Source organism: Miniopterus natalensis, chromosome 1 (genome assembly GCF_054644295.1).
Source record: "Miniopterus natalensis isolate mMinNat1 chromosome 1, mMinNat1.hap1, whole genome shotgun sequence".
Classification (NCBI taxonomy): domain Eukaryota; kingdom Metazoa; phylum Chordata; class Mammalia; order Chiroptera; family Miniopteridae; genus Miniopterus; species Miniopterus natalensis.
In genome coordinates, this window is record NC_142081.1 from 77,801,990 (window position 1) to 77,816,560 (window position 14,571).

Consider the following 14,571-nt stretch of genomic DNA (forward strand, 5'->3'; position numbering starts at 1 on the left):
ATGAGTGTCTGTCGTTTTCCGCTCCCCCGTTTGCGGTCGAGGCTTACCTTAGAGCGGGTGAGGGCTGGGGTCCAGGGAGACCGCGAGCGTCACAAAAGGCCCGTAGTCGCTGCGTGCGCGCGGGCGGGAGGTCCCGCCTTCCGGTTTGTAAAAGCGCAAGGCCCGGGCGGCGACCTTCTGCCCGCGGCTGGCGCCAAGCCTGCCCCCGAGCGCCAGACGTTTCGGGGTGCGCATCGCGCCGACCGGGGAGAAGGTCACGCACACCCGCCAGGTTTATGATGAGAAAGACTACAGGAAAATTCGATGTATAGGTCGTCAGAAAGAGGCGAATGAGAACTTTGCCATTGATTTAATAGCCTGGGAGTGAAGTGGAGAGTCGCGCAGTATCATGTGACGGCGGTGGGGGGGCTCTTGGCCACCCGCAAGTCTACATAAACTTGGACAAAGAAACCAAAACTGGGAGGTGCGGTCACTGCGGCCTCCAGCTCAAACGGCACCATCACCAGGGCAGAGCGTGCACCCGGGTCTGGGAGGCTGTGCACGTGAGCATTTCAGCGTCCACAGGAAACAGGGAAGGTCCTGGTGCTGCACGTGGGGTGCTCCTACTGTGAATAAAGGGCGTTGTTGTCAAGCAAAAAAATAAAATAAAAAAATAAAAATAAAAGTAAATAAAAACGCAAGGCCGTCCCTTCGACACCTGCCCTGGCCAGTGCGTGGTGTGGCTCAGCTGGCTGGAGAGTCGTCATCCCGCACACCGAGAAGGTGGCGGGTTCGATTCCCAGTCGGCCAGGGCACAGGCCTAGATTGTGAGTTTGAGCCCCGGTTGGGGCACGTACAGGAGGCAACCGATCGATGCCCCCCGCCCCCCAACACCCTTTTCCTCATCAATAAGCATACCCTCTGATGAGGAGTTCGAAAACAAAACAGTGACGCCTGCGAAGCACAATACATTGAGGCGCAGTCAGACGAGGTGTGCCTGTCCTTTGCTCTGACAGCCCTACAAAATTAACGCGGTGTCCTCCTCTGGGCATCACACGTGGAGGCGCTTGGGGTCAGTTTATTCGATTATTGGTGGTGGTGACATTGATTACTTGGTTAAGGTGGTGTATCAGGTGTCCGCTGATGGGTAACAAAGTGCCCTAAAACCTAGTGATTTTAAACAAGGCCCATTTTACTTGCTCGCAATTCTTGGGCTCGCGGACTCTGGCTGGGCTCAGCCGGGCAGGTCTCCGGGTCTGGGGCGGGATCACTCACAGGGCTGCAGAGCGTCGGCGCCTGGGCGGCCCGAGGGCCCTCAGCTGACGCGGCGCATCTTCCCGGACAGGCTGACCCGGGCCTCTCCCAATAGGCTCCAACGGGCTGACCTAGCCTTCTCCTCATGGTGGTCGCAGCACAGCGAGTGAGAGCAAGCCCCGGTGAGAAAGTGCTTTGCAGCCTTCTTACTAATGTTGCGTTGGCCAAAGCGAGTCACCGAGCCAAGTCCCGAGTGGGTGCGGGAGGGCCCTGCAGGAGCGCACCCCGGGGGCACGAGGGGCCGGCGCGCGGCCATCTGACGCCCGCGGTGTGTACCAGGCTTGCCCTTTGGGACGATCAAGTGGTTTGTGTAGCGATCCTTTGAAGATAATTTGTAAATATCCTGTTCCTCATCAGACTTCAGCACGATAGTCTTTACCGCCCGTGGGTGACTCTTGATGATTGCCAAGTCTTGATTTTCTAGCTCCGTCGCTCATTCTACATTCAGCAGACAGCGTTCTGTTGGAAGGAGGAACTTTCCCTCCTCCCCTCACGTGCAATCGATATGAACTCACGGCTGTTATTCGGGTGCTTATAACCCATCACTGTTTTTATTTAGTTGGGCGTTCAAGTGTTCTGTGAAAGCCCCTTGGAGTTAGCTACCTTGTGAGATGTTCCTTTCGCTTTGGGAGCATTTCCTTCGTTCGGGGCGCGAGATGCTGCAGCTCCTCCAGGGCAGGCGCCACCGTCCCGGCTCCGAGGGAAGCGGCCCCTTCCCCGCAGAGCCTGGCCCTTCCACTGGGGAACGGCCCTTAAAGCAGGGGCGGCCGCTCGGCTGGCTTATCGTCGCCGGGCGTCTTCACTGCGAGGCCCTTCGGCGCCCAGAGCTGGGAAACACGCACAGTGGGCCTCGGCGTCCGAATGTACCCCTTGCGGGGGACCCTGCGAGCCCCGAAACGTTCCAACGCCGAGGCGCGAGGCCCGGTGTCCCATAGAAAGTGACGCAAAATGGATTAACCCGTCCCAGACCTTTAAAATCAACCCCTGAAACAGCAATTTACCGTGAATTTTACTACCTAATGATACCACAGATCCATAAAATGATACACAGTGAAAGCAATAAACACAATATACTGTACCGTAAAAGCAAAAATAAACACAACGTAAAAACAGTACTGTAGGTGATAAAAATGAAAATGTAATTTTTTCTTACCTACAGTGATGATAGTCACGGTTTGGATGGGGGGGCCAACACACACAGTTTCATGTGCTCCAGCAAAGGAGGGCAGAGTGGACTGGAGCCGTGTGAGGAGAATCTAGGGTTGAGAGCTCTGGAGACAGAGCTCAGAGGGCACCCCTCTGGATTCCTGGGCTGAGTCATTCCCCCATGCTGCAGAGGCCATCTTTCTCAGACAGATCTTTGCCAGCCAGGAAGCTTTTGCCTGAGGGGGTGGGGGGAGCAATTTCCTCACCCATTGGAAAACCTCTCACCCCATGCTGTAGAGTTTATACCTTGCTGGGGCCTAGGGCCTGAGGCTCATTAAGAGACTCATACTAATCAGGCTGCAGGCAGAGATGGACCTCTGGGTCCTTTGAGCTTTTGTCTGATATGCTTCTGGACCTGGGATTTGGAAAAGCAGACTTTGGTGTGTGTCCCAGTTTCTCTGGAGACGTAAACGCAGGTGGTCTAACTCCCAATACGTGGCTATACCACCGTGAGGGTCGAGAGACACTTTAGTTCAAGGAGACCGAGCCAATAATTCAAGTTTCAAGAAGGGAGACAGAGACAAACATAAAGCAAATCACACAGGGTTTATTTACCAGTTCCCAATGGTTCTTGGCACCAGCAGGCCACCCGGAGGATCCGCTGAAAGACACACACGAGGTCTGGGGGTGCGGCCGCAACGGCGTCGGTCACTGCAGCCCTCTGGAAGTTCTCCTAGAGAGGTGCAGGGCAGAGCAAGGCAGGGTCAGCTTTCCCGGAGCTGGGGATGAAGTCTGTGGAGGGCAGACAAGCATCCAAGGATGTGGCCGAAAAGCCGCTGCTTTTAACAGCTGAGTTGAAGGTGTGGTGCGTCTTCAGTGTGTCTTATCAGGGTCCTACAGAGCGCGGGCCTGCTTGGAAGCCAGGGCTACAAAGTGTTAATCTTATTGTGGCACGCAGGCATCACAATTACACTCGGTCACACAAGATGAAGTTACTTATTTCAAATCTAATACACCCATCAAACTTATATTCCTCACTCTAATACACACACAAATCTATTTCTATAACAGTGTGCATCTCGGCTCTGTCCAAATGCACCCAGCCCCAGCAGAGGGGACCACAAGACATGAATCGTTGATAGCCCCAAACAAGGTACTCAAAGCTAGTCACAAACAGCGTCTGACGTTGGCCTGCACCAGAGACCCTCCAAATAGACCTAGCAGATCTACTTAATACATAGAAACAAACTCAAATAGGCAGTCAAAATGGGGAGGCAAAAACCAAGCCCCAAATGAAAGAACAAGAGAAGTCTCCAGAAAAAGAGCTAAATGAAATGGAGATAAGCAGTCTATCAGATAGAGGGTTCAGAATACTGACTCTAAGGATGCTGAGAAAAGACAGGGAAACTATGAAGGAAATTAAGAATGACATAGCAGAAATAAAGAATACATTAGAAAGAATAAACAGCAGATTAGGGTAAGTTGAGGATTAGATCAGCAAATTAGAAAATAAGGTATAAAAAAATCACTCAATCAGAGATTTAAAAAAGCTATTAAAGCCCGGCTGGGCGTGGCTCAGTGGTTGAGCGTCAAACTAGGATCCAGGCGATCGGGGTTCGATTCCCGGTCAGGGCACATGCCCGGGTTGCGGGCTCGATCAATGACTCTCTCATCATTGATGTTTCTATCTCTCTCTCTCCCTCTCCTTTCCTCTCTCTGAAATCAATAAAGATATATTAAATAAACAAACAAACAAATAAATAAAATTGGTCTAAAGTGAGACACAGCATTAGCATTGACAGTGGTAGTGGCGTGACTTACAGCAGCTTTATCAGGGTGATATTTTTCAACAAAATTTGCACTTCAACCCATTTTGCACACATTTCTTTGATCACTGCAACAGAAGTACTCTCTCTGCCCTCCTCCTCCTCCTCCTCCGGGGACAATTCCTCAGTCGTGTCGTCCCGTCGTTTCCCCCCCCCCCCCCCCCCCTCCCGTTGCTGCTCCGTCAGAACGTTTGGAAGGTCTTCTGTGGCGAGTTCAGTCCTGCGGTCCTCAACTAACCCCGCCACATCGTCGCTGCTCACTTCCAAGCCCGTGGACTGTCCCAGAGACACAGGATCCTCAACGATAGGAGCAGCCTCTTCAACGTCCTCAAGTACACGTTCAGGGACGGCTTCTGGCCACAATTTCTTCCATGCTGACTTCATTGTTCTGTGAGACACAGCCCTCCGTGCTCTGACTATGAGACGCAAGCAATGTAAGATATTGAAATGATTCTTCCAGAACTCTCTGAGGGTTAGTCTGTGTCCGAGGTCACCTCAAAGAGCCTTTGGAACAGTGCTTTGGTGTAAAGCTTCTTAAAATTAGACATGACCTGCTGGTCCATGGGCTGGATGAGTGGAGTCCTGCCGGGGGCAAAAACTTGACTTTGATAAAACTGAACTCTTCCATCAACTCGTCCTCCAAGCCCGGAGGGGGGAGCTGGAGCACTATCCATAACAAGCCGGCGCCTCACTGGAAGAGTTTTGTCTTGGAGGTGTTTTTGTATGCTTGGCCCGAACACTTCATGAGCTCACTCAATAAAAAATTGCCCGGTTACCCAAGCTTTGCTGTTTGCCCTCCACATCACATGCAATTTGCTTTTTATGACATTGTTTTTCTAAAATGCCCTGGGGTTCTCCGAATGGTAGGCTAGCAAAGGTTTCAGCTTAAAATGCCCACTTGCATTCCCACAAAATAGAAGGGTTACCGTGTGTTTCTTGGGCTCGTGTCCGGCCAGTGATTCCTCCTCCTTTGTTATGTAGGTCCTCTTCGGTATTTTCTTCCAAAAGAGGCCCGGCTCATCACAGTTGAAAACTTGTTGGGGCAGGAAACCCTCCGCCTCTACATGATCTTTCAGTTCCAAAACAAATTGGTCGGCGGCGTCCCTGTTGGCAGGGCAGCTTCACCATGTCTCACCGTGGCGTACCGTGTATGCCAGCTTCTCCTGTGAAGATTTTCAAACCACCCTCCGCGTGCCTTGAAAATATCACTCTCAGCACTTGTCCCAGGGGTGTTTTTGATGAGGTCAGCATGCAAATGAAAAGCTTTGCACAAATCATGCTCTCAGAAATGCTGCTACCGGCCAACGGTTGTTTTTCATTTATCCATATGGAAAGCAATTTTCCCACTTCTTCAATTGTCTGTGTTCTTTGTCTTGTAAGTGTTTTAACACCTCTTGCAACATTGGCTCCTTTAATGGCTTCTTTATTTTTTAGGATGGTACAAACTGTAGATCTGGCCATACCAAACTGCGTTGCCGGGTCACATACACGGACACCACTTTCATGTTTGGAAATAACCCCCTTCTTCGCCTCTACTGTCGTTCTGTTAATGATTCTCTTGGCTTTGCAGCTTTTATCCATGTCTCACAGCAAGGGGTGATTGGCAGAGGGCTCCTGAGATGACATGAACGCAGACCGATTGATTGCACACAGTCACAAAAACAAGTTGTTTGCAAGAGTGCTGCTGAGATGAGACGGGCACAGGCTCATACATAGTCACCAAGTAAGCCCAAATATCACCTCCGTGCTACTGATACCGTCCATTCCAATTTCTAGCTTAACACCACTTCGTTCCTCCTTGCCCTCCCATTCCGTACTTGACTCCCAACATCCATTTACTCGTTCGTTCAGTTCTACAGTACACACAGCACTGTTACAGAATCGTTTTGATCGCATAGCTGTGAAAAACGAACCTACCGTGGGACACTTTAGTATTGGTTGTCAGTTCTTGTCCTTAGACTTGCAGCTGCTTATAGTCAAGGTATTGCTCTGAAAAGTCATTTTGGTTATTTATTTTTCCTTTCTATTTTCACATTTTTGCTAGACAAAGGGTGGCAGGCTACATATATTTATGCTTTTAATTTTTTCACTAAACACAGTCAATGAATCGTATCTAGAAATAAACCTGGAGGTCAAGCAAGCCTGCCCTAACCCTGCCCCAGGCCACAGGGGCAACCAAAGAAAAAGTAAACAAACTAGAAATCCCAAACTGTGATCTTCCAGTGGGAAAACGTACATATGAAAGGACAGTAAGAAAAATCGGACCCCTCGAACAAACTTTAAACTACCAAGTAATGTTTATTTTAACTAGAAGGCTCAGCGGGCACCTCTCCCCAATCTTCTCTACCAGGCGGCTCAGAAGGGGGGAGGGGAGGCCCGGACGTCAGGAGGAGGGCGTGTCGCATGGAGATGAGCAGGAGCGCAGAGGCTGCCGGTCCTAGTACCCCGCGCCCCCAACCTCCCTGCGCCCCAGATCCAAAGGCCCTCCGGGTGGTTTTCGCGACGGGCGAGGCTTGCGCGAGGGTGCCCGAGGCAGCGAGGGTGCGGGGCCGCGGTGAGCAAAGTGACCGTGTGTGAAGAGCGAGGCGAGCGCGAGGGCCGGGGTGGAGGCGGGCGCGGCAACTCATACTTACCTGGCAGGGGAGATACCATGATCACGAAGGTGGTTTTCCCAGGGCGAGGCTTATCCATTGCACTCCGGATGTGCTGACCCCTGCGATTTCCCCAAATGTGGGAAACTCGACTGCATAATTTGTGGTAGTGGGGGACTGCGTTCGCGCTCTCCCCTGAATCTTGCTGGTTTTCAATGTCAGACTGGAGACGGTGGATTCTAAGGCCGCGTTTTGTCCTCTGCTGGTTTGTTCTTATTCTCGGTCTTGCGGTCTTATTGCTGGAGCTCCGGCGGGCGGTGAGGTTTTCTTCATCGAGATACTGACGTTCTGTCATCTTTTGCGTCTTCCTGCTGGACTTTTTTCCGCACGTGGTTTAACCTTCTACTTGCTCTCTGTCTAATCTTTGCAAGAGCTGCTCAGTTGCAGTAAGCTTTTCTTTTTTAATTTTTACTGATTGACTTGAGAGGAAAGAAACATCGATTTGTTCCACTTTATGCATTCTTAGGTTGGTTTTTGTTTTTTATGCCAGTAAATTGGTTCATTTTATTCCTCTTTTCCCCTTTACTTCTATTGCTCACGCTATTCCAGATGCCTGCCCCCCCTTCCCTCGGACCATCACCACACTGTGGCCTGTGTCTATGGGTTATGCATATACGTCCTTTGGTTAATCCCTCCACCTTCTTGCATCCAGTCCCCCGCTCCCCACCTCCTCTCTGACAGCTGTCAGTCTGTTCAGGGAATCCATGCCTTTGTTTCTATTTTGCTCGCCAGTTTATTTTGTTCGCCACTTTATTTTGTTCATTAGATTCCACATGTAAGTGAGGTCACATGGTATTTGTCTTTCTCTGAGTCGCTTATTTCATTTAGCATAATACTCTCCAGGTCCATCCATGCTGTCGCAAAAGGTAAGGTTTCCTTTTTTACAGCCGGGTAGTATTTATTCCATTGTGCAAATGTGCCACAGATTTTTTTATCCACTCATCTACTGATGGGCACTTGGGCCGTTTCCAGATCTTGGCTATTGTAAACAATGCTGCCGTGAACATAGGGTGCATGTATTCTTTCTGATTGGTGTTTCGGGATTCTTAGGATATATTCCCAAAAGTTGGATCGCTGGGTCAAAAGGCAGTTCCATTTTTAATTTTTTGAGGAAACCCCATACTGTTTTCCACAGTGGCCGCACCAGTCTGCATTCCCACCAACAGCGCACTTGGGTTCCCTTTTCTCCACCCCCTCGCCAGCACTCGATTGTTGATTTATTGACGGTAGCCATCCTGGCAGGTGTGAGGTGATACCTCATTGTGGTTTTAATTGGTTGATTCTTGTATGTGCCCTGACCAGGGATTGAACCCGCAACCCAGCTGAACTACCTTACCATGGCAGAATCAACATTTTAACAAGATTCCCAGTCCACTCTATACACCGGCGACTTCCAAACATCATTCGTCTCGTGGCACACATAAGCTAATTAAATTCTGTGGCACACCACAAAATATATATATTTTGCTGATCTTGTCCCCCCAAAACTGTATAATTGTGATTCATTCACACCGGACAGCTATTGTTCGTGGTGTTGGCTGTTGTCATTTTTTTATTTGACAGTCTAAGGGGAAAAGAGGTCAGTGCTCCTGACTAAATAGCCAGCTATTTCATGTTTTAAAAATTCTTGGGGCACACCGGTGTGCAACGGCACGCCGGTTGGAAAACCGCTGCTATACATGTTAAAGCTTGAGAAACACTGGTTTAACATACTCTACATTTTAGTTTCCTGTCTAACTTTACCCACTGGGATGTAAATTCCATGAGGCTAGGGATTCTTGACCGGTGATTGCACCATTCATAGTTGGCTAGAATAGTGCATGGCTATCATAGGCTTTAATATGCTTATTGGATTGATTTCTTGATCTCAGGCTTTAAAAAAAAAAAAAAGTTTCCAGTAGGTTCCCAAGTTCTACCTGAGTCCAGATCCGATTAATAATGCTCTGTCCTTCCTACAGAGAAATCACAGAATTGGAAACACTCCCTGTTCGGCTTCCTCAGTAATGTCCCTGAACAGCATTTGCTTGAACCCCTAAGTGAGAGCTGTAAAATACACTCCCTGAGCGCAAGGGAGAGGATCCTCTCGCCTACACCATTAGCCTCCAGCCTAGCCTCCTTCAGGCCCTTCTCACTTTAGGAGAATGGGATCACTGTACAGACATCGGGAAAAATCAGGTCAAGAGCAAGCGCCTTACTTTTCTCACATACCTGCCCCTTCTGTCCGTCCATTGCTTCACCCTGGTATAAAAGCTGTAGCGGAGTCAGAACTTTACTTTTACCCTTTTTGGGTCTCCAGCGGGGCCTGAGAATTTATTAAAAGGACGTAAAACAGATTAACCGAAGAAAAGCATCCAGATTTTTACGTGTACATCGGGAGCCCCCGTAGGAAAATGACAACCCAAAGAAGTGAGGCCAGGCGGGCTTCCAAAGAGCCCTGGTTTCTTTCATTGGAGAGCAGTATTTAGAGACAGAGATGTAGTGCTTAATGTTTATCCATACTGGCGTGTCATTGCTTTTAAGCCCTGCATCTATTTTATTCGCTGGATTATAATACACTGTTAGCGTTAACTTGATTTGCCCGGTGGGAGGAACCCTTTCAAATTGGCTCTTGTGTTCTTGACCTGACCCCATCGGTCACTGTACATTTCTTTACTTTTAAGCATAGCTACATGTTCCAGGCTCGGCCCCTATTTTCCCCACCTAAGAGCCTGGCCTCCCTCTCCCCCCGCCCCCCAGATGCGGACGTGCCCCTCCACCTCCCCGTCCACAATGACCTAGGTTCACTTTTTGGCCCAGGGAGCCTTACTGGAAAGTGATGGAGAAAGGATATTGGGCTAGGTGGGGGGCCCACTTTCAGGGCTTCATGAGGCAGATAGATGCCAAGTACTCGTGGCCAGTCTGGGGGCTTGGCTTCCCCTCCTCTGCCCCCCTCACCCGACTCCTTCGGTAGAGGCGGCTGCTTCCTGAAATAGGCCAAGTCTCCGTGGCTTCCTGGCGAGGCGCTGCAGTTCCAGGCGGAGAGGGAGACAACGCCCCGTGCCGGTGTCGGGGTCGGACTCCTTGCCCCGGCTCCGCGTCTTTTGCAGACCTTACGGATCCCGCCTGGTGTGGGCCCAGCACCCGAGGCCGCTCGCTCACCCGGCGGAAGTCCCGCAGAAGCGCGGCGACGCCCCCTCCGACCGCGCGGCAGGCGCCTCCGCACGGCCGAGGGCGAGGGGCGGCGCCCCGGAGGGCCCCCGCTGCTCTCAGTTACACCCCAGGCGGAGCGAGTCGGCCGCGCCGGGGGCTCACGCTCACCGGTGCTAGTCCCCAAAGCCCACCGCCCCCCTCACCCCCACCCCATTCCCCCGAAGCACCAAAGCTAGGTTCCCAAGCTACCCCCGCATCCCTCAGGGGCCATAGCCAGTGAAGGTCTAAGGCTCCGTCCTTGGTCCCTGTCCGCCGGTCCCCGCACACGGCGACGTTCGAGGCCGGGGCCTCTCCGTAGCCGCAGAGCCCTAGACTCTCCCGACGGCCCCGTGTCAGGCTGCGGTGGACACGGCCTCCCGAACACGGCCTGGGGCTCAGCCCGCCTCGACAGCGGGACAGCGGGCGCGGCTGGCACTGCAGCGGGGAGGCCGCGGGCGGCCGGCGGGCCAAGGAGAGGAAGACGTGCGGGGAAACGCAGCTCCCAGCGTGAGAGGCAGAGCCCGAACCAGAACCGAAAAGTGACTTGTGGCCCCCGGGGTCAGGGCTGGGCACCCGGGGCCTCAGAGAGCCACCCTCCCATAGCGGCTCCACTGCCAGTCCTCTCGGGGATGCGCTCCCACTGTGTGTACGTCGAAGCTCTGGAGTTTCCTTCCCTCGGGACCGGCGGGCGAGAGCAAGGAGCGCCCCGCACCCCCACCCCCACCCCCACCCCGGCTTTGTACCCAAGGCGTAGCCGGCTCCTTCTTGGTGAAAGGCCAGCCCCTCACTTCCCGGGTGCTCTCGGGTTGGGCCTCCGAATCCTCCCCTTCGGGCCCTGCCAATTCAGCCGTAAGGGCCCAGAGCTAGAGTTAGCCCTCTGGTCGGAACCCGCTGGCCAGCGGCCTAGGGCGGACCTGGGCGCCAGGCGGGGGCGCCCTTCCCGACGGGGCAAAAGCGTCAGGCACCTCCTTCGAGCCGGAATCGAACCAGCGACCTAAGGATGTCCGCACGAGACGCAGCCTACAGTCCTCCGCTCTACCAGCTGAGCTATCGAAGGGCGCACGCTGCCAGGCCCCGGTCATCACTTTTTCTTGAGATGACGGACGCCAAGCCACTGGAGCGCCCGGTCTAACCCGCCCCGGCTTGGCCCGAAGCCCCTTTGAAGAGAGCCGGCCGCACGCCGCCTCCGCTCCCTCTCCCGGCGGACCGAGCGAGTCCTGGGCGCCCGCCCGCCCCCGGGGCTAGGCGGGGGCCCGGCGCCGCGACTGCGGTTTTCAGGACGCCCGGGTCCGGGCTCTCCCCTGTCGCCTCATCTCCCCTCCCTGTGCCCCTTTGTACAGGGGGCGGGGCGGAGGGGGAGGGCAGAGACCCTCGGCCGGAAAGCGGGTGGCAAGGGGAGAGGGGGAGCGTCGGCGAAACGGCTGCGTGGGGCGGGGGCGGGAGGCCTCCGGGAGGAAAGGAGGAGGGCGCGCGGGAACCCGCACCGGCGCCGGGTAGGCGGCTGCGAACCGCCCGGCCACCTGCTGGTTTTTAAGTGCCTTTAGTTTTGCCTTATGCCAAAAATGCATATTTGGCGTGTCATATTCTGCCACCATCATCTAGCCCGGATCGTGCAGTTCTGCTGATTGACCTCCCTGCTGTGGTCCTTGCCGCCTTTGCAGCCAAAGTGTTTTGTTTCCTTGGGGGGGCGGCGGGGCGGGGCGCGCTAAGCTCAAGCCATTCCTCTGCTCTAAAGCTTCTAGTTCGCTCAGATTGAAAGCCTTACAGTGTGGCCTACGAGACCCTCATGACCTTGGCCCCACCCAGTCACCTCTCTGACTTAATTTTGTACTTCTTTTCAATTTTGCTCCGGACACAGGGCCTCCATGCTATTCTCCAAACCCAGTCTTACCTGGGCTTTTGCTCCTGATCTTTATGCTAAGGACGCTCTTCCCCCAAACATGGCGGTGACCTACTCCCTCCCCTCCTTCAGGTCTTTGCTCACATAGCACCTTCCCGATGTGGCCTCTTCTGACCACCCAGCTTAACACAGCCACCTGCCCCGTACTGCGACTCCTGATCCCCTTTTCCTCCTCCCCTCCCCTTTTCCCCCATAGCTCTTTTTTTTTTTTTTTTAACCTTTTAATTTTTATTATGTATTACATAATACACTGCATAACCTTCTAGGAGGGGTAGATGAGCATAACTGAGTTATTTTTCATCCATCAGGAAAATGCTTCCTTAGTGAATGTTCTCCAAACCCTTTGACACATAGTAACGATTAACTCCAGAGATGCGCCTATCTCTTTCCATCCAAGTCCACGGGCACGAATAATAGGCAACCCTTTTTTCCTTGCCCCCGTTACCGAACCTATGGACGCGCGCAGGGGCGACTCCGGGGATGAGTGTGCACGTGCCCATGATGGCGAGCCCGGGGAGCACCTCGAACCACACCGCCGCAAGGTTACCAAGGCCAAACAATACCTTCCAGGTCCTTCCCCCATAGCTCTTAACGCCTAACATACCAATTAATTTACCCACTGTGTCCAGTGTCAATTTTCTTCCACCCCACTCCTCTAAGGAAAGCAGGGGCGCCGAGGAGGCTTCTCGTCCCCAAATTCCTGAACAGTGTCTGGCACGGGCTATGCACTCGATACGCAGTTGTTGACTGGAGAAATTTTCAATGGCATCAAAGAGGAGGTGAGGCTATAAAAAGAAGGGGCCGGGGGCCGGGGGCCGGGGGCCGGGGGCCGGGGTTCGCGCAGGGGGAGGTGCGGCCATCTTGCTCGATCGGGAAGCAGGCCTCCTTACGTTGCGAACTGCAGAACTCTCAGCGTCCCACGACCCATCCGAGCCGCTTCCCGCACCGAGAGACTCGACCCGACTGTAGCATGGCTTCCAGCAGCCTCAGGGCCCGTCCCCAGGAATGACCTCCCGTCCCTCGTTAATTAAATGCCTGCCTGGAAAAGTTTAACACCCGACCTCCCTCGCCTAGAGCATTGATATGGCTTTGAGACGTAATCGGGCGGGACAGAGCCTGTCTCCCGGTCTCCAGGAGGATAGCATCCTAGCCTCAGTCGGTGCCCGCCAACGGGCACGGCTCGCCCTCCTGCCTTCATGCTGACCAGCCCTTTGCAAGTTTTCACGTCTCTTGTGACTCTACTGAGTGCCCCCTACCCCACCTTCCATCTCCCTTTAAAATGCCCAAATCTCCTCCGCACAAATCGGGGTGGAGCTCATCTTTTCCCACTCTGTCAGTAGTTACTGAACAAAATCTGTTTCACCACTTTCACTACTGTCTGCTGTGTTCACTGGGACAGGGTCCAAGTCAGAAAGGACCAGAGGGCACTTTGGGGCCACTGCGTGTGCGTGCCGGGGCAGTAGGAGCGGAGAAGGCAGAAGGGCGCCTGACCCTGACCACTGGGGCTCCTGGGAGACGCCCGCCTGACTGCGGTTGAAGGGGGCCGCTCAGCACTTCAACCTGGTTTTCGTTCCCCGTTAGGAGGCGGCGAGATCCGGTCCTCCCGGGTCGGGGACTCTTCGTCTCGCGGCCACCGGCTCGCGTCCGGCCGGGGTCGGAACGGAAGAGCTGGCGCCGGTGACGTCACGGACGACGGCGACTCGTATGCAGATGAGCAGGAGCGCAGAGGCTGCCGGTCCTAGTACCCCGCGCCCCCAACCTCCCTGCGCCCCAGATCCAAAGGCCCTCCGGGTGGTTTTCGCGACGGGCGAGGCTTGCGCGAGGGTGCCCGAGGCAGCGAGGGTGCGGGGCCGCGGTGAGCAAAGTGACCGTGTGTGAAGAGCGAGGCGAGCGCGAGGGCCGGGGTGGAGGCGGGCGCGGCAACTCATACTTACCTGGCAGGGGAGATACCATGATCACGAAGGTGGTTTTCCCAGGGCGAGGCTTATCCATTGCACTCCGGATGTGCTGACCCCTGCGATTTCCCCAAATGTGGGAAACTCGACTGCATAATTTGTGGTAGTGGGGGACTGCGTTCGCGCTCTCCCCTGGCGTGGCGGTGCATAAAAGTAGACCTCGGGGACGCTCACTTCTCCCTTCCTGAGGAGCTGTGGGCGTTTGAGTTGCGGCGCAGACACCGTGCGTGTCTGCGGGTGGTTGTGACTGTTCCAACCGCTGCGCCCGGGAACTCAGGGGCTCTAAAGAGGAGACCGCGTGTATCCTGCTCAGAATGCTTTGGAGAAGTGGTCCTGTGCCCACGTAGTTACACGTAGTTCCTAGTTGGGCTTTTGTTGTTGTTCCTGCTCCGTCGGTGGGTCGGTCGCTTGGTTGGCTTTCCGCTACTTTCGGTTTGCTTGCTTTTCGTTTCCCTTGCTCTAGGAGATGTATCTGCAAAAATACTGCTAACGCGAGGTGTGAGACGTTACTGCCTGTTTTCTTCTAGGGTTTTTTATGGTCTCACCGCTTTACATTTGAGTAGTTTATCCATTTGGAGTTCATTCGTGTGTTTGGTGTAAATTGGTGATCTAGCTTCATTTTCATGCATGTA

The 14,571-nt window shown here is 53.7% G+C and overlaps 3 non-coding genes across 3 annotated transcripts; 2 read left to right on the forward strand and 1 right to left on the reverse strand.

Annotated features, from left to right (window-relative positions):
* Positions 1-6,890: 6,890 nt before the first annotated feature.
* On the forward strand, positions 6,891-7,054 carry LOC148094226 (U1 spliceosomal RNA). The gene has a single exon (XR_015716296.1). It is a non-coding gene; the product is annotated as a U1 spliceosomal RNA (small nuclear RNA).
* Positions 7,055-11,050: 3,996 nt separating this feature from the next.
* On the reverse strand, positions 11,051-11,141 carry TRNAY-GUA (transfer RNA tyrosine (anticodon GUA)). Its single transcript is given in 2 exon segments — positions 11,051-11,086; positions 11,105-11,141. It is a non-coding gene; the product is annotated as a tRNA-Tyr (tRNA).
* A 2,769-nt stretch (positions 11,142-13,910) lies between these two features.
* LOC148094227 (U1 spliceosomal RNA) lies at positions 13,911-14,074 on the forward strand. Its single transcript, XR_015716312.1, has one exon. It is a non-coding gene; the product is annotated as a U1 spliceosomal RNA (small nuclear RNA).
* Positions 14,075-14,571: the final 497 nt, after the last annotated feature.